Genomic DNA, 25,045 nt, shown 5'->3' with positions numbered 1-25,045 from the left:
CCTACTTCATTCCCCAGAACTGCTTCATTCCTCATTGGGCTAGAGTTGTATTGATTAAGAAAGTTCCCCTGTACACCTTTTAGGAATTCTTCACCCTTCTTGCCCTTTATTATTTTTTCTTTCCCAGTCTATATTAGGGTAATTGAAGTCCCCTACTATTACTGCTCTCTTATTACATTTCTCTGAAATATGTATACAGATTTGTTCCTCTAACTCCTTCTCACTATCTGTGGGTTTATAGTAAACACCCAGCAATGTAACATCTCCTTTTCTGTCCCTTAACTCTAACCAAATAGATTCAGTCTTTGAACTCTCTAGTATATTAGCCCTCTGTAGAACTGTAATATTATCCTTGATCAATACTGCTACCCCCCTTTCTTTTCCTCTTCCCTATCCCTCCTGCATACATTGTAACCAGGAATGTTTAGGTCCCATTCCTGTCCATGTTTAAGCCAGGTCTCCGTTATAGCCATTATATCATAACCCCATGTGGCAACTTGCGCCTGTAGCTCGTCAACCTTTTTTGTAACACTCCTCGCATTAATACACATGCATTTCAATGCTAGTCTGTTTTGCTTTGTTTCTCTATTTACTTCCTGCTCTTTCTACATTGTTCTTTGTTCTGTTGCTGTTTGTCCCTCCTAGTTTCCTATTCACCTTGTCTGTCCTCTCTGCTGCTGCATCCTGGTACCACTGCCCCTGCCAAGTTTTCAGTAATTTTTATAGACTACATTAGTGGAATGTGATGACATGAGTACATAAACACACTGCTTCTCTTCAAACCTGGGATAACTTCTCCCATGATTCACATGTGTTTCTTTTACATTTTATCTTTTTAAATTGTACTCGGGCACTTACACTTTCATATTTTATGAAGCCGTTCCACATTTTGATTATATGATGCTTAACATTCATGCCACAGAAGTGCCAGGCAATGACTATCTCCAACAAGCGAGAGTCTAATCACCTCCCGATGACATTCAACGGCATTACCATCGCCAAATCCCCCACCATCAACATCCTGGGGGTCACCATTGACCAGAAACTTAACTGGACCAGCCACATAAATACTGTAGCAACAAGAGCAGGTCAGAGGCTAGGCATTCTGTGGCGAGTGTCTCGTCTCCTGACTCCCCAAAGCCTTTCCACCATCTACAAGGCACAAGGAGTGTGATGGAATACTCTCCACTTGCCTGGATGAGTGCAGCTCCAACAGCACTCAAGAAGCTCGACACCATCCAGGACAAAGCAGCCCATTTGATTGGCACCCCATCCACCACCTTAAACATTCACTCCCTCCACCACCGGTGTACCGTGGCTGCAGTGTGTACCATCTACAAGATGCACAGCAGCAACTCGCCAAGGCTTCTTCGACAGCACCTCCCAAACCCGCGGCCTCTTCCACCTAGAAGGACAAGGGCAGCAGGCGCATGGGAACACCACCACCTCCAAGTTCCCCTCCAAGTCACACACCATCCTGACTTAGAAGTATGTTGCCAATCTTTCATCGTCGCTGGGTCAAAATCCTGGAACTCCCTCCCTAACAGCACTGTGGGAGTACCTTCACCACACGGACTGCAGCGGTTCAAGAAGGCGGTTCACCACCACCTTCTCAAGGGCAATTAGGGATGAGCAATAAATGCTGGCATTGTCAGCGATGCCCAGATCCCATAAGTGAATTTTTTAAAAATTATGAAAGAAGCCAAATTGAAAGACTTAGGTACCAAGCCAATGGCCAATAGAGAGAGGCAGCAACACAGCGGAAAACAGGAGGACAGAAGATAAGATAAATTAAAGTGGTGGTGGTTAGGTGATATCAAACTTAGATTTTAAAAAGCTTATCGATTGTAGATAGAAGGGAAGACAGAGAGCATTTTAAATGAAAACGCATTATTAATGTTTTACATCAAACCATCTAGGCTCTGAAGCTGTCACGTCTTTGAGTGTTCAAAGTCCTCAGATCACATAGAATGTATGTAGTTGTTAATGCTGTGCAGTGATGCAGCTTGGGAAGAATCAGTAAAAATTGTCTGTGCATTTAGACGTAACTCCTGTTGGTAAAGGTACCCCTTGAAATTCCAGAACATTCTCACCAACACAATGGAAAACAACATGATAATAACAACTCACTTCCTGTCTGCCTGCTTCTGTTCCAGCTGCCCTGTTTCCTGCTGGCGCAGTCAAGCTACGTTATTGATAAAAGGGGAGTTAATGGAGGGATTTAACCAGCAAATCACTAAATTTTGCCTTGCTCAGTGTTGTTTCACGTACTGATAGACCTGCTGTAGCATGACAGTGAGTCAGTGGTTAGGCTGTTATCGAGGTCATGCATATTTCCACTGAAAAAGTACGGAAAGAATGCAAGAGATCGCCCCAGAGGAAGTGAAGTAGATGTTTTTTAAATTGGTTCCTGGATAATAAATCAATATTTTCCTTACCTACTGCAGGCAGGTGAATAATTTGTTCCTCTCATATACAGCACTTGGAAGAAATGGAGAAAGAACACGCATTTATATCGCATCGTTCATGACATTCCAAAGTATTTCACAGCCAATGAAATATTTTTGAAGTGTTGTCACCGTTGTAATGTAGGAAAATGTGACAATCAATACATGCACAGCAAGGTCCCACTAACAGCAATGAAATAAATGACCAGATAATGGTTCAGAATTTTTGGTTGTAATGATGGTGAAACTGTCAGCAAAAAGTGAATGGTAAAACATGCTTTTTACGAGAATTCTTCAATGTTTATGAGAATTTTTCAATGTGATTGGCTGCTCAGCCTGCTTGATGACAACACTGTTGCTGGACGCCACAGATCCCTTATAGATGCTGCCAGATGGAAAGTCACATCAGAAAAAGGGAAATCGATGCCATAGAGCCCGCTAAAACTTTGTGGGCAGCTTTCTGCAAGGTCAGCGGCGAGCGCCATCACTTCACCACTGACCGCAAAATCCGAGACATTGTTTTAGTGATGTTGGTTGAGGGATAATGTTGAGCAGGACACCAGGATAACTCTCTTGCTTCTCTTAAAATAATGCCATGGAATCTTTTACATCCACCTTACAGGGCAGATGGGATGGGGGTGAATTTTAACCTAACCAGCTTGGCGGGAAATTGACAGGATCGAATCAGCCACCTGTTTTACGGAAGAGTAGGTTAAAACAAAAGACTGCAGGAGGTGAGTGGGATGTTGGCAATTATATTTTGTAAAGTATTCTAATTGATTACACCAGCTACATTTCTTTATGTCAGAACTCTAAATGGTATTAAGTAAACACTAGGTGAGTTCATTCAGAGATCTATTAAGAGATCGCTAACATTCTAGCTCTAGTATTTTGTGTTTCTGTGGATTTCCATTGTTTCTTTTATATGTCATCAGGACCCGGCTGCTATTTTAGCCAGTGGCCTGAGTGGGGAAGCTGCTGTGGCTTCTGTGGCAGGTAAAGCTCACTTGGAAGTGCTTGATGCTCAACCAGTGTAACTAAAGCAGAAAAAGCATTCTATTGTCCAAAACTCGCATCTCTCACCCGGAGGACAAATTGACCAATTGATTCATGAATTCTAAAGATTTTGAGATATTTCTATTTTAACAGCACCAGTCAGTTACTAGAAACATTTTAACTTTGTAATGGCTTTTAAGAAGGAAAGATCGGAAAACAGAAAATGCAAATCAAGTCAGTCAGCATCTGGAAGAGTGAAGACTGGTTAGCATTACAGCCCAGCAGTCAGGTCAGCGAAGCTCCTTTATAGGATGGAAAAACAAAAAGCTGAAGGGAAAGGTCAAGAGTTAAACCCGATAGCTTACTGATATGCCTTAAATAACTACAGAGACTGGTAGTTATAACTCAAACAGTTGGCTTTTATTAGCTTAGAACTGGACAGAACAGAACACACGTTAGCCTACTGACCAGCTTCTCAGAACTACTAGGAGGCGGAGCCAGGGGCGAAGTAACAGTATCAGGACAATCAATGGCACAGCAGAGTGGTATACAGTACATCAGCATTCCTGGCCAACCAAGAAAACAGCAGGGTTACAATAGATTACAATAGGAAACTATACACAGGTAGAATAAGGTATATACTTATAAGACTTATTTCACCACATTCACCCCTCCTATAAGTTAAGTCTGACCGGGGGTTTTACAGTTCGTAGTGAGCGACGTAGCGTCGGCCGAGGAACCTCCTGGGGAACTTGCTCAGGTTCCTCCGCCGTCCTGGCGTCTGCTGGGTTTTCCAAAACGACGTTTTGTATGTCTTGTACCTCCGGGCATCCCACCCCCACAGGCGACGCATCACGGTGCTCCACACCCGCATCTTCGCTAGCAGCATCGCTCTCTCTCTCTTCTCCTGCCGGAGCCAGGTCCTTTATTGAAACAGTATCCTCACGTCCATCAGGGTATTGGATATATGCATACTGAGGATTGGCGTGGAGGAGCTGTACTTCCTCCACTAGGGGATCAGTCTTGTGACCTCTCACATGTTTTCATAACATTACCGTGCCCGGGGACATCAACCACCCGGGTAGTGAAATACCTGAGGAAGATTTCCTGGGGAAACCGAACATCCTCTCATGAGGAGTAGCATTTGTTGCGGTGCACAGCAGAGACCTTATGGAATGCAGTACATCGGGGAGAACTTCCTGCCAGCGAGAGGTCGGTAGGCCTTTCGATTTTAAAGACAGGACAACTGCCTTCCACACTGTCGCATTCTCCCTCTCAACCTGCCCATTGCCCCGGGGGTTGTAGCTAGTGGTCCTACTAGTAGCAATCCCTTTTGATAGTAAGAACCGGCGTAACTCATCACTCATAAACGACGTTCCTCTGTCGCTATGGATATAGTTGGGCATACCGAACAGACAGAATAAGTTGCAGAGGCTTTTGATTACCGTAGCACTGGTCATGTCCGGGCAGGGAATGGCAAAGGGGAAACGAGAGTATTCGTCTATAACGTTGAGGAAATAGACATTACGATCAACCGATGGGAGAGGACCTTTGAAATCAAGGCTTAGGCGCTCGAATGGCCGAGTTGCCTTGATGAGGTGAGCTTGTTCGGGCCTGTAGAAGCGGGGTTTGCATTCCGCACAAACGCGGCAGGCTCTGGTCATCGTTCGGACCTCCTCGATGGAGTAGGGTAAGTTGCGAGACTTGATGAAGTGATTCAATCGGGTGATTCCTGGGTGGCAGAGTGCATCGTGGAGACTTTGGAGCTTGCCAGTACTAAGGCTGGCACATACCCCTCGAGATAGGGCATCGGGTGGCTCGTTGAGTGCTCCTGGCCTATACATAATATCGTAGTCGTAAGTGGACAGTTCTATCCGCCATCTTAGGATCTTGTCATTTTTTATCTTGCCTCTCTGCTTCGTGTTAAACATGAAGGCCACAGACCGCTGGTCAGTGAGGAGTGTGAAACGTTTGCCGGCGAGATAATGTCTCCAATGTCTGACCGCCTCGATAATTGCTTGTGCTTCCTTCTCAACGGAAGAATGCCTGACTTCAGGACCCTGTAGTGTACGGGAAAAGAAGGCTACCGGTCTCCCGGCCTGGTTGAGGGTTGCAGCCAACGCGAAATCAGAAGCATCGCTCTCTACCTGGAAGGGTATCCTCTCATCTACAGCACATACCACGGCCTTTTCAATGTCCCGTTTGATGTTGGTGAATGCCTCCTGCGCTTCTACTGATAGAGGGAAAGACGTCGACTTGATAAGGGCTCGGGCTTTGTCCGAGTAGTTGGCCACCCACTGAGCATAATAAGAGAAGAATCCCAGACACCTTCTTAAGGCCTTAGGGTTATGTGGCAGTGATAGTTCTTTAAGCGGGCGTAATCGTTCAGGGTCTGGCCCGATTACCCCATTCTCTACCACACAGCCGAGAATACACAGACGAGTAGTGTTGAAAGTACATTTGTGCTCGTTATAGGTCAGGTTTAGCTTTTGGGCAGTCTCTAGAAATTTAGCGAGATTCCGGTCATGCTCCTGTTGGTCGCGTCCACAGATAGTAACATTGTCCAGGTACAGAAATGTTGCCTCCAACGCATTCTCATCTACCATACGGTCCATTTCCCGTTGGAAAACGGAAACTCCATTCATGACCCCGAAGGGTACCCTAAGGAATTGGTACAGGCGCCCATTTGCTTCAAAAGCCGTATAAGGACGGTCATCTACTTTTATGGGGAGCTGGTGATAGGCAGACTTTAAGTCAATAGTGGAAAACACACGATACTGGGCAATCTGGTTCACCATCTCGGAGATGCGAGGCAAGGGGTAAGCGTCTAGTTGCGTATATATGTTGATGGTCTGGCTGTAGTCGACCACGAGCCATTTCTTTTCGTTAGTTTTAACCACCACTACCTGAGCACACCACGGGCTATTACTATTTTCGATGATACCCTCCCGCTGTAGCCTTCCTACTTCTTCTTTTATAAATTTTTTATCTTCCGAACTGTACCGTCGACTTTTGGCCGCAATAGGTCTACAGTTTGGGGCGAGGTTCGCAAACAGAGATGGTGGGCTTATCTTTAAAGTGGAGAGGCCGCAAACTGTGAGCGGGGGCTGGGATCCGCCATATGCAAGTGTGACGCTCTCGTGGTGGCACTGGAAATCTAGGCCTAGAATTAGTTTCACGCAGAGCTGTGGCAACACAAGGAGTTTAAAATCTTTATACTCTGTGCCCTTAACAGTCAGTGTTACTTTACAGAAACCGCTTACCTCCGAAGTGAGGGACTTAGATGCCATCGCGACTTTGCTCCGGGTAGGGTACACCTTTAGTGAGTACGGTTTGATGAGGCTAGGGTGAATAAAACTCTCAGTACTCCCGCAATCGATTAAACACTTCGTCGGGTGTCCGTTTACCTTAACGTCCATCATAGACTTTGACAGTGGATGCGGTCTGGACTGGTCAACCGTGGCTGAGGCTATCGTAGATCCGTAGGCGGCCGCTGAGACAGTATCAAATTCTGGGACCACGTGTAGGGCCGCGGAGACTGTATCAGGTACAGGATTCCCCTTACATACCTTGCTGAAATGTCCCCGTTTCTTGCACTTGAAACATGTGGCGTCTTTCGCAGGGCATCGGTGTCTGGGGTGCTTGAGCTGGCCGCAGAAGTAGCATCTTGGTCCGCGGGACATCGCTGCAGTGGTGGGGCTGGGTGGAGACTCCCGTGGTGTAGGGCTGGTCCGAGGCCCAGGCGGAGAGGATGGCGCCTCCTCGCTCGGCGCACACGAGGCTGAGAGGGCCGCATGGCCTGACGCATAGGTCTCGGAGTTCTTCTGCGCCACATCCAGCGATCAAGCTGTAGCCACGGCCGTCTTTAGGTCCAGAGTGTCCCTTTCAAGCAACCTCTGCCTAATGTAATTCGATCGAAGGCCCGATATAGACGAATCGCGAACCGCTTCTTCCTGGTACAAAATGGCCGTCACGGCCTTGTAGTTGCAGTCCTTCGCCAGGGCCATTAGATTCTGTAGAAAATCATCCAGCGATTCCTCCGGTAGTTGCCTGCGAGTAGCCAAGAGATGCCTGGCATACACCTCGTTAACAGGCTTCAGGTATTGGGCCTTGAGAGTCGCGAGTGCATCCTCGTAGGTAGGAGCGTCCTCGATTAGCGAGTAGGTCCAATGACTTACTAGGTTAGTCAGTAGGCCCAGTTTGTTGGCCTCATCATCGAGCGATGCAATGAAATGTTCGAAACACCGGAGCCAGTGTGTGAATTTCTTCGATGCGTCCGCCGAATGTGGATCACTGTCTAGACGCTCCGGCTTCAGGAGTCTGTCCATCCCTGGAAGTAGTAAGCTAATAAAATTGATATACCTTAAATAACTACAGAGACTGGTAGTTATAACTCAAACAGTTGGCTTTTATTAGCTTAGAACTGGACAGAACAGAACACACATGTTAGCCTACTGACCAGCTTCTCAGAACTACTAGGAGGCGGAGCCAGGGGCGAAGTAACAGTATCAGGACAATCAATGGCACAGCAGAGTGGTATACAGTACATCAGCATTCCTGGCCAACCAAGAAAACAGCAGGGTTACAATAGATTACAATAGGAAACTATACACAGGTAGAATAAGGTATATACTTATAAGACTTATTTCACCACACTCACAATCTTATCCAGTTAGTATCTTAACCATACAGGCAGGTCCCAGGTTCAAACCCTGGTGTACCCTGTGTAGGATTCGCAAAAATCCATGAAATACAGTATACGGGTAGGGCCCCTGAAGTGGCCACATTGTGAGAACACAGAATGGAGTTGGCAGTTCTCATGGCCCAGTTCAAAAGGTCACACACACAGTACCTAACAGCAGTCTGAGTCATCATCGATTAGAAGAATCCAGAACCTTACTGTTTTTGATATTGTAATGTGGTTACAGCAGTAAACAAAACTATTAGCACCTGGAGGTGCGCTAATCGCTGGCAGAGCGGTAACCGATCTCAGAAACCGCTGAGCACACACAAACGGAGGGACACTAAACGGATTCCCATTATGGCAAAGCGGTAACCGATCTCAGAAACTGCTGAGCACACACAAACGAAGGGACACTAATCGGATTCCCATTAGTTCGATTTGCGAGCAGTTAAAATTAATGTGCTTGCTTTTGTTAAAGCAACCTTAACAAAGGAAAACGGTTGATTTGGCGCCAAGATTAGGGCCAGAAAAGAGTATAACCGTTCAGGTAAATCGTCAGCAAGTCAGTCTAAGATTCGACCAGAGTAAGGAAGACTCCTCCGGAGACGGTTCACACCGTGAAGTCCAAGTCCAGTTACCATCAGGAGTTCGAGGACCGTGCGGAACAGAAAACGGCTTGAGGATTTCGGAGGACTTCCAAAGTTTGTACAGGAGAGCGAGTCCAGGAGCCAGTCCTATAAGGAAGGTCGGAGGTCCCGGACGACACCAAGTACCAAGGTCCAGAAGGGTTTTGAAATTCTGGTGAGCATAAAGGCCCAACTCTACCTAACTGACATAATTGAGGTATATTCAGTAACGGGAGGGTTTGTAACGTTAAGGGTATTTGTAAGTCAGGAGTGTGATTTATCCCTCGATGTGTCCGTGCGCTTCCCTCACCCCCGCTTTTAGCTTATCGCTATTTTAGAACTGTTTATATGCTTTAAAGTTATTTTTCTCAGTGTATAATTTAGTCCTCTGTGAGAAACGTTATTTTTCGTCTGCATTTACTCTTGCCATTTTTCTCTGTGTACATTCTCTTTCAAAAATAAAGATCGTTTTGATTTAAAACTCAATCTGTCTCATATGACCATTTGTCTTCCGAGTCACGAGTTGGGCCAACACACAAAGGTTGTCTGGCAATAAGCCCAGTGTCTAGAACCGTGAGGGGGGAGCGCTTCGAAACCGCTCACGAGTAGTGCGAAAATCAAAACCGATTTAGCACACCATAAGCTCGTTAAAACGACCCCTTACACTGAGCCAGCTAATCTCAGCCAGACAGCGGTAGGGGTTCTACATTTTGCTTCAGCACCCCTAGATCACGGAAGGGGAAAAAGAGTATTCAAGAGTTCGCTCTCCGGTTTGCTGTCCAGTGACCCTCTCTGCAGAGCGAAGAGCGTGGACGTCAGGTGGACAACATGATCGGACTTGGCTCTGGTACTGCCCGCTGTGGTCAAATAACCCAATGGTAGTCATCAGGATTCACATATGAATATGGGCCACTTGTGCAAAGTGAAGTGTACCCCAGGAAGGAGGGAGAAACAGAGAACATTTCAGTACTTTAAAAAAGAACTCAAATATGCTCACTGCTTTCACAATGAGTCAGCTAATTGTTTAATAGTGCTACAACACATTTTCAACTGACGGAAACAGATGTAAAGTACTGTGAATGTTGCAGCGGGTACATCATTATAAATGTGTTACATATAAAAAAGGCACTCATATTTTTAAAAATTCTTGTTGCTTGTCATCATTGTGTTGCAACATTACAGCTTCCTACTGCAGTTATGTTCCAGAATCAAAGCGACAGCACGAGTATTGCAAAGAGCTGTCAATGGGAGTGTTTTGTTTTTCAAAAAAAAGAAAGGTCACAGCTCATGCACGCAAATACTGACCTGCTCAGACACAAAAGCTTCAATCTGTTAGAACCATTTACTTTCAGCTCTGGGTGAATAATTCAAAAGTTGCTGTAAAAGAATTGCGCATCTTCGCTCTGCAATACAGCTGAGTGTCTGGTCCCAATTAAAGTGACCCTGCCAATTAACAGCCTGACATCTCCCCAATGATGCTTACATCCACAGAGAGTTAAAATGCAAGTTATGTGAAGGCTAAATTCTGATTAAAGCAGGGTGCTAAAGATGGAAAGCAAAGAGCTATTTCCAGCTCTGTGGCTGGATCAGCTGAGATGGAGTAATCAGCTGTCTGACTCTGTTTATGTCACAGTGACGTCTGCAAGCCTCTGTCCATCAGAGATGAACATGCAAAAAAAAAAATTTGCACGTCTCTGTCCTAAAGAGGTAAATGAAACAGAAAAACAAGAAGAGAACTGCTTTCCAACTGGTAAAAATAGTCCTGCAGAACAGGACAAGGTAAGCAACTTTTATCATCTAGAAATACTGATAATAGCATCTAGAGCTCTGTGTACTTTTAAAAAAAAAGTAATTGTTTGACATAAAAGGGATTTAGAAAGCCACTGATTGACTTAAATGGGATTCTTGTCAATGTTAGGTTTTCTTTAACCTCATTGCCAGGGAATGACTACTGCAATACATCGGCACTATAATTTGGGTGTCTGCAATATCTTAAGCCTTACCCTGTTCAGTTGCAAGACCAAACAAATTCTGTGATTAGTACTCTAAATGAAACAGCATGCTTTCATTTGGCAGTATTGCCAATAGAAATGCTAATATTCTACCGCCAATTTTTGTTTATTACTAGTTGTACTTCTGTTGCCCCACCACAGCCGTCATTTCCGTCATGTGGACAAGCTGGGATAAATGTAGCTGTGTAGTCGCATCTACCTGGAGCCTGACCTCATTCCCAGGCAGGGTGTGGAACAGTGAAATGTATGACAGCCTCAGCCCTCTGGGTTACAATAATGATTTCCTAATCCTTTCCAATCTATAGCATTTTACTTTATGAAACAGCATCTACATGAAGAGGCATAACGTTTATGTAAAATAAATAATATAGGCTTCTTTAAAGGGGCATTGTCTTCATTAACAGAAGGTCTGATAAATCTCTTCTTGATTGGGGGAAGAGGTGATAGAGCTGTATCATTTTTGTCACAATGGCACAGCTCAGAAGTTGCATAATGATGTGTTTCAATACCATTTACACTGGGTTTTTACTTATAAGTGAAAAAAAGTTTGCAAAACACTTCGTACAAAAAGATTATGGGGAGAAATTTGGTATCGCCCCATTTGGGGCGCAATTATCGGCTGGGTGCAAAGTTTAGCGCCTGGCGCTAATTATCACCTCCGACTGCAAACTTGGCCTGGAGGCGATTGGAGCGCTAAATCAGGCGTTACACACCTCTCTTAAGGCGCTAACGCCGAGGAGTGAGGTGCTACCTCAGAGCGCTGGCGAAGCTCATGTGATGTCAGCAATGGAACACAGACACACTGGCACCGGCCAGTTCTTAAAGGGGAGGGTTGATCTTGCTCTTCATCCACACCCTGCTCATTGCAGCCTTGAATCTCAGCCTGGAGAGACCTGTACATCAAATCTGCTGGAAAGAACAATGGAGAGACCCAGGGAAAGAGCTCAGAGTGCAGCCCCCACAGTCTCTTCTAAATCAATGCAAGGAAGGTCAAATCAAATGAACCTGCAAAGTGCTGCTCAGTACCCAAAACTCCTTCACACAGCATTGAACCTCTCCAGAAGTCTCTCTCTCATTCTCTCAGAATGTGTGGTGCAAAAATGTCGTCGACAAAAAAAGGCAGGAAGCAGCCGCCTTTAAATAGCGCTCCCCCAGTCCCTTTCTGACTGCAAAATGTTCCCCTCAACCTGTCGTTGCTAGCAGCAGGTGGAAAGGCAGGGGGCGCCACTCACTATCCGGTCTGGAGCGCTACCGGGGCATTGCACGCTCAACTGACGTCACGATCTGCCGGCGCAGGAGATTGTGGCGGTAGTGTTTAGCGCTGCCGCAAAATGTCTGGTCAATTTCACAAGCGGCGCAAACATCGCTGCGCCCGAGCGCTAGTTGCTTTGCGCCCCATTAGCTCCCTCTTAGGGCGCTAACGAGAGGCGCAAAGCAACCAAACTTTTCCCCCAATGATCCCTTAAAGTTACAAAATTCAGTGTTGGTCTCAGTATTTTACTGTAAAATGAATTTGATTTAAAACAAGCCCAGTCAATATTGTGATAAAAATATTAACACAACATTCAACGCCTTCAACGTCTGTGTGCTTATACAGAATTTTTTTGTGGTAACATAGATCTGCTTGTACTGATCATAACATTCGTGTGCCAAAGGTTATGGTGAAGATAGTTTTAATCTTCCTCCCCCAATAGCTATTCATACGATCCTCCGTAATCAACAGGGTTTAATGGTCTGGCCTACAGGGAGACATCAATTTTCTCCTGTAGTGACCTGTCAGGGATTGAATAATGTCAGCTTTCCAAGATGGATTCCCTCCTCACTTAGACAACTTTTTTGCTACCATAAAATTCATCTGTTCAAAGCATCTAGAGTAACAGTCAAGACTGGGTTTTGAATTTGGGGGTGTAGCTTCCTTAGAAATTTATAAATAAAAGAACTACATCCACATTAATTCAGTTTTAGAAAAATTATATTTTAAAAATCCATATATGTTTAACTTTTTATCATGGATACTGATCAGTAGCTCGTAAATCTGATAAAAATAGGAAATCTGAGGCATCTTGTGCTGATTTGTCATTTTAAATGATGAGATCACAGAGTGTTGACTCAGAGAGTGTGAGTAAGCAAATATGGAGCCTCGAAGGACAGGCCTCATAAACTAATGCTAATCCAAGTGGTCATATGTGTCACACAGGCCTGATCTTCCAACCCAGATATTTTCCCTCTTAGTAAATGACTGGAATATCATTAGGTTTGGATGGAGCCTTGTAAGAGAAAGAAAAATTATTAAAGCAGAGGTGAATAAGCAAACACCACAAAGGCACTCTGCATGAAGCCCAGGAATGCTTAACTCAAATATGTTGACTGAAATATATATTTTACAGCTCTAAGACATAGCATTATTGCCAACAGTTTTCAGCTATGACTGTGGTGCTTAATGAATGAGTCTCAGCGGAGGAGTGAGGAGGCAGAAAGTGGGCTTGAACTGAGTCTACAAACTTAATACCCAAACAATTTTAGTCATCCTCTCCCCTTCTGCCCACCCTCCCCCACAAGACTGTCCGGGAACGGCTGCCAAATCTCCAGTGCAATAATTAATGGTTTTGTCTGCACCTCATTCATAACTGCAAGATTTAGACCATTGTGTGTTGTAATTGGCCCGGTAATGTTTTTGTATTCCTATTTTCAACGAAAAATACAAACGAAAAGCAGAAAACTACAGATGCTAAAATTCCAGAACAAAAACAGAAAATGTTGGAAATACGAAGAAGGTCGATTTGCATCTGTAGAGAGAACAGATGAGTTAACGATTCAGGTGTAGAACCTTTATCAGAACTGTGTCAGAAAGTTTCAAATATCTCGGCCATTTTAAAATCTGCTTCGTGCAAACATTTACCCCATATAGCAACGGGTACTGTGCCCTCTTCTTTCACCATATAACAAAAATAGACAGACATATACTAGGTTCCTCTGTGGGTACACTACAACTTTATTATAATTTTCTACAGGCACCAAGGTGCACATCTCCCAACCTCCTATTCAAGCTATTAACAGCTAAATTATTTTAGGCAGAAAGAGGGATGAGGAACTGCAGGCAGAGTTTAGGGAGCTAGGAGAGAGATTAAAAAGCAGGACCTCAAAAGGTAGCAATGCCCGGATTACTCCCAGTGCCACGTGCTAGTGAGTACAGGAATAAGAGGATAGAACAGATGAATGCGTGGCTGGAGAGATGGTGCAGGAGGGAGTGCTTTAGATTCCTGAGGCATTGGGATCGTTTCTGGGGAAGGTGGGACCTGAACAAGCCGGACGGACTACACCTCAACAGAGCCGGGACCAATATTCTTGCGGGGAGGTTTGTTAGTGCTGTTGGGGAGGATTTAAACTAACTTGGCAGGGGGATGGGCATCAGCATATAGGAGTAGAAAAGAGGAATAAGGTGCATAAAAGAGTGAGAGTGTTGGATAGTACTAGCGAATTACGAGGGTATGAGATGGGAATTGGGTAAGATTGATTGGGTGGTGTTTCTGGGGGGATTGACAGTGGATAGACAATGGCAAGCATTCAAAGATAGAATGGAAGAATTCCAGAACATGTTTATACCGGTTTGGCATAAAAATAAACCTAAAAAGGTGACTCAACCGTGGATAACGAGGGAAATTAGGGACAGCATAAAATCAAAAAAAAGGGCATATCAACTGGCAAAAAAAAGCACCAGACCGGAAGATTGGGGGCAGTACAGGATACAGCAAAAGAGGACAAAGGGATTAATCAGGAAGGGGAAAATAGAATACGAAAGTAAACTTGCAGCAAACATAAAGACAGACTGCAAAAGCTTTTATCGGTATATCAGGAGGAAAAGACTGGTAAAATCCCAAGTCGGTCCCTTGCAGTCCGATTCGGGAGAATATATAATGGAGAATAAGGAAATGGCAGACCAATTAAACTCATACTTTGGTTCTGTATTCACAAAGGAGGACACAAATAACCTCCCAGGAATATCGGCAAACATAGGGACTAATGAGAGGGAGGAGCTGACAGAAATTAGTATCTCTAGGGATATGGTGTTGGGTAAGTTGAGGGGACTGAAGGCCGACAAATCCCCGGGGCCTGATAAACTACATCCTAGGGTACTTAAGGAGGTGGCCCTGGAGATAGCAGATGCTCTAAGGATCATCTTCCGGAACTCCATTGACTCGGGAACAGTACCCGTGGATTGGAGGGTAGCTAATGTTACCCCAATATTTAAAAAGGGGGGTAGAGAGAAAGCAGGGAATTATAGACCAGTAAGCCTTACATCGGTTGTGGGCAAAATGCTAGAGTCCATTATTAAGGATAAAATAGCGGAGCACTTGACAAATGGGGAAAGGATCGGACAGAGTCAACATGGATTTACAAAGGGTAAATCGTGTTTGACTAATCTGCTGGAATTTTTTGAGGAAGTAACTGGTAAAATAGATGGGGGAGAGCCAGTGGATGTGGTGTACCTTGACTTCCAGAAAGCCTTCGATAAGGTTCCACACAAAAGATTATCATGCAAAATTAAGGCTCATGGAATTGGGGGCAAAGTATTAACGTGGATAGAGAACTGGCTGGCGGATAGAAAACAGAGAGTTGGAATAAACGGCTCGTTTTCGGAGTGGCAGGCAGTGACCAGCGGGGTGCTGCAAGGATCTGTCCTGGGACCCCAGCTGTTCACAATATATATAAATGATCTGGATCAGGGAATTGGATGCAATATTTCCAAATTCGCTGACAACACTAAACTAGGAGGAGGGGTGGGCTCTGATGAGGATGTCAGGAGGCTACAGTGCGATTTGGACAGGTTGGGGGAATGGGCGGATACGTGGCAGATGCACTATAATGTGGATAAATGCGAGGTTATCCACTTTGGGGGTAAAAACAGGAGGGTAGATTATTATCTAAATGGCAATAGATTGGGAGATGGGGAAGTGCAGAGGGACCTGGGTGTTCTTGTGCACCAGTCACTGAAGGAGAGCATGCAGGTGCAACAGGCGATTAAGAAGGCAAATGGTATGTTGGCCTTCATATCAAGGGGGTTCGAGTATAGGAATAGGGATACCTTACTACAGCTGTACAAGGTGCTGGTGAGACCGCATCTGGAGTATTGTGTACAGTTTTGGTCGCCCCATCTGCGGAAGGATGTTCTTGCCATGGAAAGAGTGCAACGGCGATTCACCAGGCTGATACCTGGAATGGCGGGAATGACCTACGAAGAGAGATTAAATAGTTTGGGCTTGTACTCACTGGAGTTTAGAAGATTGAGAGGGGATCTCATCGAAACATATAAAATTATGGCAGGCCTGGACAGGCTGAATTCAGAGAGAATGTTTCCAATGGCCGGGGAGCACAGAACCAGGGGCCACAGTCTAAAAATAGCGGGCAAATCATTTAAAACAGAGATGAGGAAGAATTTCTTCACTCAAAGAGTGGTGGGCCTGTGGAATTCCCTGCCACAGAGGGCTGTGAAGGCTAATTCAATAAATATTTTCAAGAGAGAATTGGATATATTTCTGAAGGCTAAGGGGATTAAGGGTTACGGAGAAAAGGCGGGGACGGGGTACTGAACTGGTAAGATCAGCTATGATCTCAGACGAAGATCAGCCATGATCTCATTGAATGGCGGAGCAGGCTCGAGGGGCCGAATGGCCTACTCCTGTTCCTATCTCTATGTTTTCTATGTTTTCTCAGTACCATATTAGATAGGAGCAGACTAAGAAAGACTACGAAAAATTCAAAAATGGGTTTAGAATGCATGTACGTAAACGCACAAAGTGTGGTGAATAAGGTTGGTGAGCTACAAGCACAATTAGCCGTGTGGCAATATGATGTTGTGGCAATAACAGAAACGTGGCTTAAAAACGGTGAGGACTGGGCACTTAATATTCAAGGGTAGAAGGTGTTCAGAAAAGATAGGGAAGGAAAAAAGGGAGGCAATGTGGTCATGCTGATTAAGGAAGATATTGTAGTGTTGGAAAGGGAGGATGTTCTTGAGGGGACAAGGACAGTATCCATTCGGTTCGAATTGAGGAGCAAAAAGGGTATGATCACGCTATTGGGGGTATTCGATAGGCCTCCAAATAGTGAGAGGGAGGTAGAGGAGCAAATCTGCAGGGGAATCGCAGGGATATGCAAGAGCTATTGATTGGGATAATGCTAGGGTAAAGGGAAAGGAGGGAGAGGAATTTCTGAAATGTGTTCAGGAGAATTTCCTTGACCAACATGTTCTTGGCCCAACTAGGAAGGAGGCATTGCTGGATCTGGTGCTGGGGAATGAGGTGGGCCAGGTCGACCAAGTGTCTGTGGGAGAACACTTGGGTACGAGTGATCATCGTATCATAAGATTTAGATTAGCAATAAAGAGGAGCAAGGAACAATCTAGAGTGGAACTTCTAAACTGGACTAGAGCTAACTTCAATGGGATATGAAATGATCTAGCCAGGGTAAAATGGAACCAAAGACTGACAGGAAAAACTATAACGGAACAATAGGTGATCTTTAAGGAGGAGATGTTCCAAGTACAGGCTAGGTACATTCCAACAAAAGGAAGGGTAAGGGAACCAAAGCAAGGGCTCCTTGGATGATGAGGGAGATAGAGAAGATGATGAAACAAAAAAAGAGGGTGTATGATGCATGTCAGGTGAATTCTTCAAGGGAGAACCAGACCAAATACAATAAGTTGAGAGGGGATGCGAAGAGAGAATATGAGAGTAGAATGGCGGTTAACATAAAAGGGAACCCAAAAATCTTCTACCGGCATGTAAACAGTAAGCGGGTAGTAAGAGGCGGGGTGGGGTCTATTAGAGACAAAGAAGGTGATATATGCTTAGAGGTGTAGGACAAGGCTGGAATACTCAATGAGTACTTTGTATCGGTGTTTACTAAGGATGTGGATGTTGACAAAATATCGGTAGAAGTGGAAAAGGTAGAAGCGATGGAAGGGGTGAAAACTGATAGACAGGATGTACTAGAAAGGCTGGGTATGCTTAGAGTGGACAAGTCGCCTGGTCCAGATGGCTTGCATCCCAGATTGCTAAGGGAATTGGGGAAGGAGATAACGGAAGGGCTTGCCATAATTTTCCAATCTTCCCTAGATGTGGGGGAGGTGCCTGAGGATTGGAAAGTGGCAAATGTGACATCATTGTTCAAGAAAGGGTGTAAGGACAATCCTAGTAACTACAGGCCGGTCAGTTTAACATCAGTGGTGGGTAAAGTTTTGGAAACAATAATCAAGGAAAAAATTAACAGGCATTTGGAGAGGTTTAAGTTAATTAAGGAGAGCCAACATGGATTTGTAAAAGGCAGATCATGTTTGACTAATCTAATTACATTTTTTGATGAAGTAACAGAGAGGATTGATGAAGGGAATGCAATGGATGTTGTCTACATGGATTTTCAGAAGGCGTTTGACAAAGTACCACATAGAAGGCTGGTTAACAAAATTGAGGTTCATGGAATAGGTGGGTCAGTGGCAGCTTGGATAAGAAATTGGCTTAAGGACAGAAACCAGCGAGTTGTGGTAAATGGCTGTTTTTCAGACTGGAGGATGGGAGAGCGGTGTTTTTAGAATTTCATATTAAAAACGTGGCTCTTGGTTGGTCCTTAAATGACACCTTTGACAGGACGTCAATGTGAGGGGTCATTGGTCTTGGTCATGTGTTCAATTCTGCCTCTGTGACCTAACATTTGAACGTTGAGTAATGTCTGACGAACAATCTTACTTGCATCCTTATGAAAAGTCTTCTTACTTTGACACAGTTAGATGCACTCTTAGGACTAATTAAAAAAGGGACAGAGCCCAACTTGGCAGACTCTGGAGAGACATCCCACTTTATATAGAGAAAGAGTGGTATTGAATTGCAAAAGAATTAAATCATAAAGCAATTTTTTAGCTGTTCTAACATCCCGTTAGATTTAAATAGAAATATAGTAGCTAATTTGTTTTATAAAGCGTTATAGTAATTCAAAGTCTCACCCAAGATATAATCCTATTTCTGGTCCTATTAGTTACCACCGCTATATCAGTGACACTGAGAGCTGCTGCAATGTACCTCTGAGGCAGATACTACATCGAGGAGGCCATTTTGTGTTCTGCTACTAAAGGTTGGTGTTTCTTTGCCTGCGTAGTGATCTATTTAGTACTTTGCACTTTAAATACGGATTTCTCAATGAAAATACCTTTGTTTTGATGTTATGAAGAAGAGGAGAATGAACACATAGAAATGGCTAGGCTCTAGGGTCAGTCATCAACCGAAGGTATCTCTCTCCCTTCACATTGGCACACACCCACCAGGGTCAACAGATCAAGACGGTCTGACTTAGGCATCACCATAGGATGAGGATTGACATGAATCAGTCATTCATGAAAGAAAGACTTATGAAATAATACTGAGCGGCCTGCGGGTGGCGCTGTCCAGGGAGAGTATAAATACTCGAGCACGGGCCCAGCTTGCGCAGGACATTCTTAACAGGAACTAGTGAAGGACACAACTAGACCTCCATGTTGTATAACAGTTGATTAAAGCTTTGTTTAACGCTTAGACCAAGTGCCGAGTAGTTTTCTTACGTCAAGGATGGTGCACAAAAAGGAAAGGAAATGAAACAGGAGAGCCGGCAATCAACTGGCAGAGCAAATACAGCACAAATGAGAGCCCAGAAATGTCTATAAATAAATGCTGAAGCACCAAATAAAGTTACTTCACACCTGCCTGTTTTTCACCAACCCCCCGCCTCCCCAATCACACACAGACATGGACAAAGTCCAGTACTTTCTAAGACTTCTGCCAAAGTTCTTCTTAAAACAGAAGTCTACAATTCCCCAGCCATCATCCAAGAAGGGTCCTTGTAAAATAGCAGAAGCCCTTGTGAGAGGCAAAGTGAGTTGAGAGGGTGGTTTAAAGAGGTAATTCTCTGCAGAAATGTATTTTCCTGTCACCTAGGTATGATTGGTGAAGAGGTGAATGAAGCTGTATGAGTTTTAAAGGATAAATATTGGCACCAGAGCCTTGGCCACCCTTAAGTCAGCTTTTACCTTTCTAGAAGAACCTTCTCAAAGTGGATCTGAACCCTGCATAAATATTTTAAAATATCAGCCTCTGACTAGAAATAATATGCCAATAAGAACATAAGAAGTAAGAGCAGGAGTAGGCCATACGGCCCCTCGAGCCTGCTCCGCCATTCAATAAGATCATGGCTGATCATTGACTTCAACTCCACTTTCCCACCTGATCTCCATATCCCTTGATTCCCCTGGAGTCCAAAAATCTATCTATCTCAGCCTTGATACTGAAAGACTCAGCATTCACAGCCCTCTGGGGCAGAGAATTCCAAAGATTCACAACCCTCTGAGTGAAGAAATTCTTCCTCATCTCAGTCTTAAATGGCTTACCCCTTATCCTGAGACAATGCCCCCCTAGTTCTAGACACTCCAGCCAGGGGAAACAACCTCTCAGCATCTACCCTGTCAATCCCCCTCAGAATCTTGTATGTTTCAATGAGATCACCTCTCATTCTTCTAAACTACAGAGAGTATCGGCCCAATCTACTCAATCTCTCATCATAGGACAGCCCTCTCATCCCAGGAATCAATCTAGTGAACCTTCGTTGCACCACCTCCAAGGCAAGTATATCCTTCCTTAGATAAGGAGACCAAAACAGTGCACAGTACTCCAGGTGTGGTCTCACCAAGGCCCTGTACAATTGGAGCAAGACTTCCTTACTCTTATACTCCAACCCCCTTGCAATAAAGGCCAACATGCCATTTGCCTTCCTTATTGCTTGCAGTACCCTGCATGCTAGCTTTCTGTGTTTCTTGCACGCGGACACCTAAATCTCTTTGACCACCAACATTTGAAAGTTTCTCACCATTTAAAAAATATTCTGTTTTTCTATTCTTCCTACCAAAGTGAATAACCTCACATTTCCCCACATTATACTCCATCTGTCACCTTATTCTGAAATACATTAATTTGGAATGAAAGGGAGAAAAAATAAACCAAACACTGGCTGTTTAATAACTTCACCTAGTGCTCTTGAAAAGGATACAAACAAACTAAAATAGCTCTTGCAAGAGCATTCAGTAGCACCTTGTCAGAACGATCTGAGGTTTTCTGAGAGCCAAGTGCTTATCTTATAGATTCAAAATCGTAAGTTAGTTTTAAAAAAACAGCTTTGAAGTGCTGGTAGTTAGTAAATGTTATCTACATGGGTTTAGTTTAATGGGTGACAGGAGCAGTACCAATTCAGTGAGGTGACCTAATGTAGTCAGCCTTCAGTAAAACTAATCAATTCTATCAAAGCAAATACTGATCTGAATAAGAATGAAATTAGAGCCATTTAATCTTCTGGATATAGGTTTTGTTTACAGATGTTTAAATATGCATATTATCAGATTCATAACTACAGACTGACCACCATCTTATATTGGCATGGGACAAAAAAGGTGAAATGAGAACTAGTGAGAAAAAATGTGCTTACGAGCAAACCTTTGCTCATTCTCCAGTTGCTTGCCTTCATTTGTTGTCTCAATGCTGGTTACTTTCCAATTACTGTATTTATCTGATTTCTGGCCTCTTTCAATTCCCTCATCTCTCAGCTTGTTCCTGACCCATTTTTCACTCCTGGTCTGGAATTTTCATTTCGTCCAACATTTTCCTTCAGACCTACCCATCAAAGCTAACTCTTTCAAGGCGAAACTTTTGAGGCCATTAACAGAAGGATTCATCTTGGTTTAGGGGATGGGGAAACAAATATGAGAAGGGGGTGGCGGGGGTTGGGTGGGGATGCAAGAGAAACTAATTAAGCAAGATAGGATTAGCATCATCAAGATCAGAATTTTCTTTTTAAAAATCAGAACATATGAAAGCTACAAGATGGCAGCAGAAAATTAAAAATATTTGATAATGCAGCTGTGTTAATATTTGTTAGCAATTCAAAGACTGTAAAAAAGGTTCAGGCAATGTTCCCATTGCTTTACACCAATCATGGCATCTATGGAATTATTTTCTGATCATTCTGCATATTAGTATCAAATCAAATCAGAAAATGTTCTACTAAACACTAAGTTATATAGCGAATATTGTAATACATTTATTATATTGTTTTGCTGTGTTTTCTAAATAAAAATGAATAGCTTGATGAACTTTGAAAAAGCAAGTTTCCAACTCTCAAACTATTTCAGGCAATTATTTGAGGTTTTTCAATTGGAGATCATTTCAAGGAATTATTTACTGTTTACTGAAATGTGTACTGTAGGCTTGAGTGCACATGGCACAAAACTGACAGGTCATCCACTATCGAAACTTGACCATGTCGAGCAATATCTCATTGAAATGTATAAAATTCTGACAGGGCTAGAGAGACTGGATGCAGGGAGGATGTTTCCCCTGGCTGCGGGGTCTAGAACGAGGGGTCACAGTCTCAGGATATGGGGTAGGACATTTAGGACTGAGATGAGGAGAAATTTCTTCACTCAGAGGGTGGTGAACCTGTGGAATTCTCTACCACAGAAGGTTGTGGAGGCCAAGTCACTGAATATATTTAAGAAGGAGATATAGATTTCTAGACACAAAAGACATCAAGGGGTATGGGGAGAGAGCGGTAATATGGTATTGAGATAGAGGATCAGCCATGATCATATTGAATGGCGGAGCAGGCTTGAAGGGCCGAATGACCTACTCCTGCTCCTATGTTTCTATGTTAATAATCATTTTCCCCCTCAGAAACCAAATCTTGGTGGAAGGGTTGGAAATTAAATAAAAATAATCCCCAAGCTGCTCCAGAACAAACCATCTTCTTTGACCCCACTCATTGCCCTCTTCCATCCTCACCTTTAATGCCAAGCATAAGGAGCTCATGGACGTCATCTCGAACTTTTAGGTCAACCACTCAGCCTTCTCCCCCAACTATTGCCTCAGCCCTGACCCCACAATATTGTAACTTCCCTCCTCCCATTTCCCCTCCGCCCTCATGATATTAATCTCCTTCATAAGACCTGCCTCCTACTACTTCAGTCTCCTCCAGAGCTAGCTCAGCCACTCAACCATATTTCCTCTGCCAATTATCCAATTGTTGGTGTCTCTGGAGTTCTGTTAATGTAATGATTTGTTGCTGTGCCTACAGCTCTATCAATTTATTGATTTGCTGGTGTGCCCTCATTGACTTGGTATACCCAGTGCTCTATTGATTGATTGTGCCTGCTGCTCTATGAATTTGCTAATTCACTAGTGTCTGCTGCCTCACTAATTTATTGATTTGTTGGTGTGCCCACTGGTGGTTTGAATTTATTGATTCACTACAGAGCACTTCTCCGTTTAATTTTCTGCTTCCCACTGCTGTCTTAATTTATTAATTTGCTGGTGCTCATTGCTGTATTGCTTCAGTGGTGGCCATTCCTCTATTAATTTACTGCTGTGCTACAATTCTCATCATTATCCTTTTATTGTCAGTGAATTGTGATTCATCTGGTTTGTGCGGTTTTATGGGGGGGGTTCTGTTTTCCGATTGCAATTGTATGGTGTTAACAAAAATAAAATTCTAAATTTGTGGTCTCCATTGTTATGTTTTAATCTTGATTTTTTTTTAATTCATCTATGGGATGTGGGCATCACTGGCAAGGCCGGCATTTATTGCCCATACCTAATTGCCCTGGAGAAGGTGGTGGTGAGCTGCCTTCTTGAACCGCTCAGTCTGTGTGTTTCATAGCAGTTTGTTACAACTGAGTGGCTTGTTCGGCCATTTCAGAGGAAAGTTAAGAGTCAACCACATTTCTGTGGGTCAGGAGTCACATGGTTAAGTGGCGAAGAGCCAGGTAAGGACGGCAGATTTCTTTCCCTAAAGGACATTAGTTAACCAGCTGAGTTTTTATGACAATCCGATAGTTTCATAGTATACTAGCTTTTTATTCCAGATTATTTAATTAACTGAATTTAAATTCACCAGCTATGGTGGGATTTGAACTCACGTCTCTGGATCATTAGTTCAGGCCTCTGGATTAACAGCGCAGTGACATTACCACTATGCTACCATTCCCTAATGCTACTGGGCTCATAGCTTTGGGTGTCAACTGTTTTAAGGTGTACTCTCATGGCATCCTTTGGTAACAGTGATAAAACGTAAAACTATGGAGAGAGTTGGTTTCAGGTCGATGCGCTTTCATCAGAACCGTTCTGACTAAAGGCCATTGACCTGAAATGTTTCTCTCTCCACAGATGCTGCCTGACCTGCTGAGTATTTCCAGCATTTTCTGTTTTTATTTCAGATTTCAAGCATCTGCAGTATTTTGCTTTTGTAAAACTATGGATCTTGACTCCCTGTGTGCATCATCACAGGGGATCCATTAATCTGTCTAATAAATTGAAAAATCTGCATGCTCCTGTCAACTGATCTTCACATTTTGTTGACTGGCTCAATGTAAAAGCAGCATTAAATCAGAACTGTGGGGGTGGGGAAAGTGTGAATCAAAAGTGATGAATGTAGGTAGAAAACTACTGATGAGGAACTACAAAGGACATGTAAACAATAACCCTGAATAAACAGTCAAGAATAAAAAGACGTATCAAACCAATTGCTCAAAATACTGCCATCTTTTCCCCCATGCAGCCAAACCAACTATAGACATAAAACCAGGTTTCTAACATAATAAAGACATTACAAATGGGAGGGTGTGAGTCTAGGAGTCTAGAGGAACAAAGGGATCTAGGAGTACAAATACACAAATCACTAAATCTTGTGACGCAGGTTAGCAAGGTCATAAAAAAAAGCAAACCAAGCACTAGGGTTTATTTCTAGAGGGATAGAATTGAAAAGTAGGGAAGTTAAGCGAAACCTGTATCGAACCTTGGTTAGACCACACTTGGAGTACTGCGTGCAGTTCTGGTCACCATATTATAAAAAGGATATAGAGACACTGGAGAGGATGCAGAGAAGATTTACAAGGATGATACCAGAAATGCGAGGGTATACATATCAGGAAAGGATGAATAGACTGGGTCTCTTTTCTCTTGAAAAAAGGCGGAGGGGTGACCTAATAGAGGTCTTTAAAATTATGAAAAAATTTTGATAGAGTGGATACAGAGAGAATGTTTCCACTTGTGGAGAAGAGCAAAACTAGAGGCCATCAATATAAGATAGTCACCAAGAAATCCAATAGGGAATTCAGAAGAAACTTCTTTACCCAGAGAGTGGTGAGAACGTGGAACTCGCTGCCACAGGGAGTGGTTGAAGCAAATAGTATAGATGCATTTAAGGGGAGGCTAGACA

General features: G+C 43.6%; 2 long non-coding RNA genes across 2 annotated transcripts in view; one reads left to right on the top strand and one right to left on the bottom strand.

The window, feature by feature from the left end:
- The window catches only part of LOC147102536 (uncharacterized), a 35,072-nt gene extending 24,768 nt beyond the window's left edge, over positions 1 to 10,304 (bottom strand). The window contains exon 1 of the long non-coding RNA XR_015073285.1: positions 10,059 to 10,304. This is a non-coding gene — a long non-coding RNA (uncharacterized LOC147102536). The remainder of the gene's footprint in view (positions 1 to 10,058) is intronic.
- An 89-nt stretch (positions 10,305 to 10,393) lies between these two features.
- Positions 10,394 to 25,045, top strand: part of LOC147102535 (uncharacterized) — a 50,004-nt gene continuing 35,352 nt past the window's right edge. Inside the window, exons 1-2 of the long non-coding RNA XR_015073286.1 lie at positions 10,394 to 10,532; positions 18,794 to 18,889. This is a non-coding gene — a long non-coding RNA (uncharacterized LOC147102535). The remainder of the gene's footprint in view (positions 10,533 to 18,793; positions 18,890 to 25,045) is intronic.

Source organism: Somniosus microcephalus, chromosome 22 (genome assembly GCF_052327205.1).
Source record: "Somniosus microcephalus isolate GS21.2 chromosome 22, FLI_Smic_1.0, whole genome shotgun sequence".
NCBI lineage: Eukaryota > Metazoa > Chordata > Chondrichthyes > Squaliformes > Somniosidae > Somniosus > Somniosus microcephalus.
Note: the sequence above shows the minus strand (reverse complement) of the source record. Positions and strands in the feature narration are given on the sequence as shown.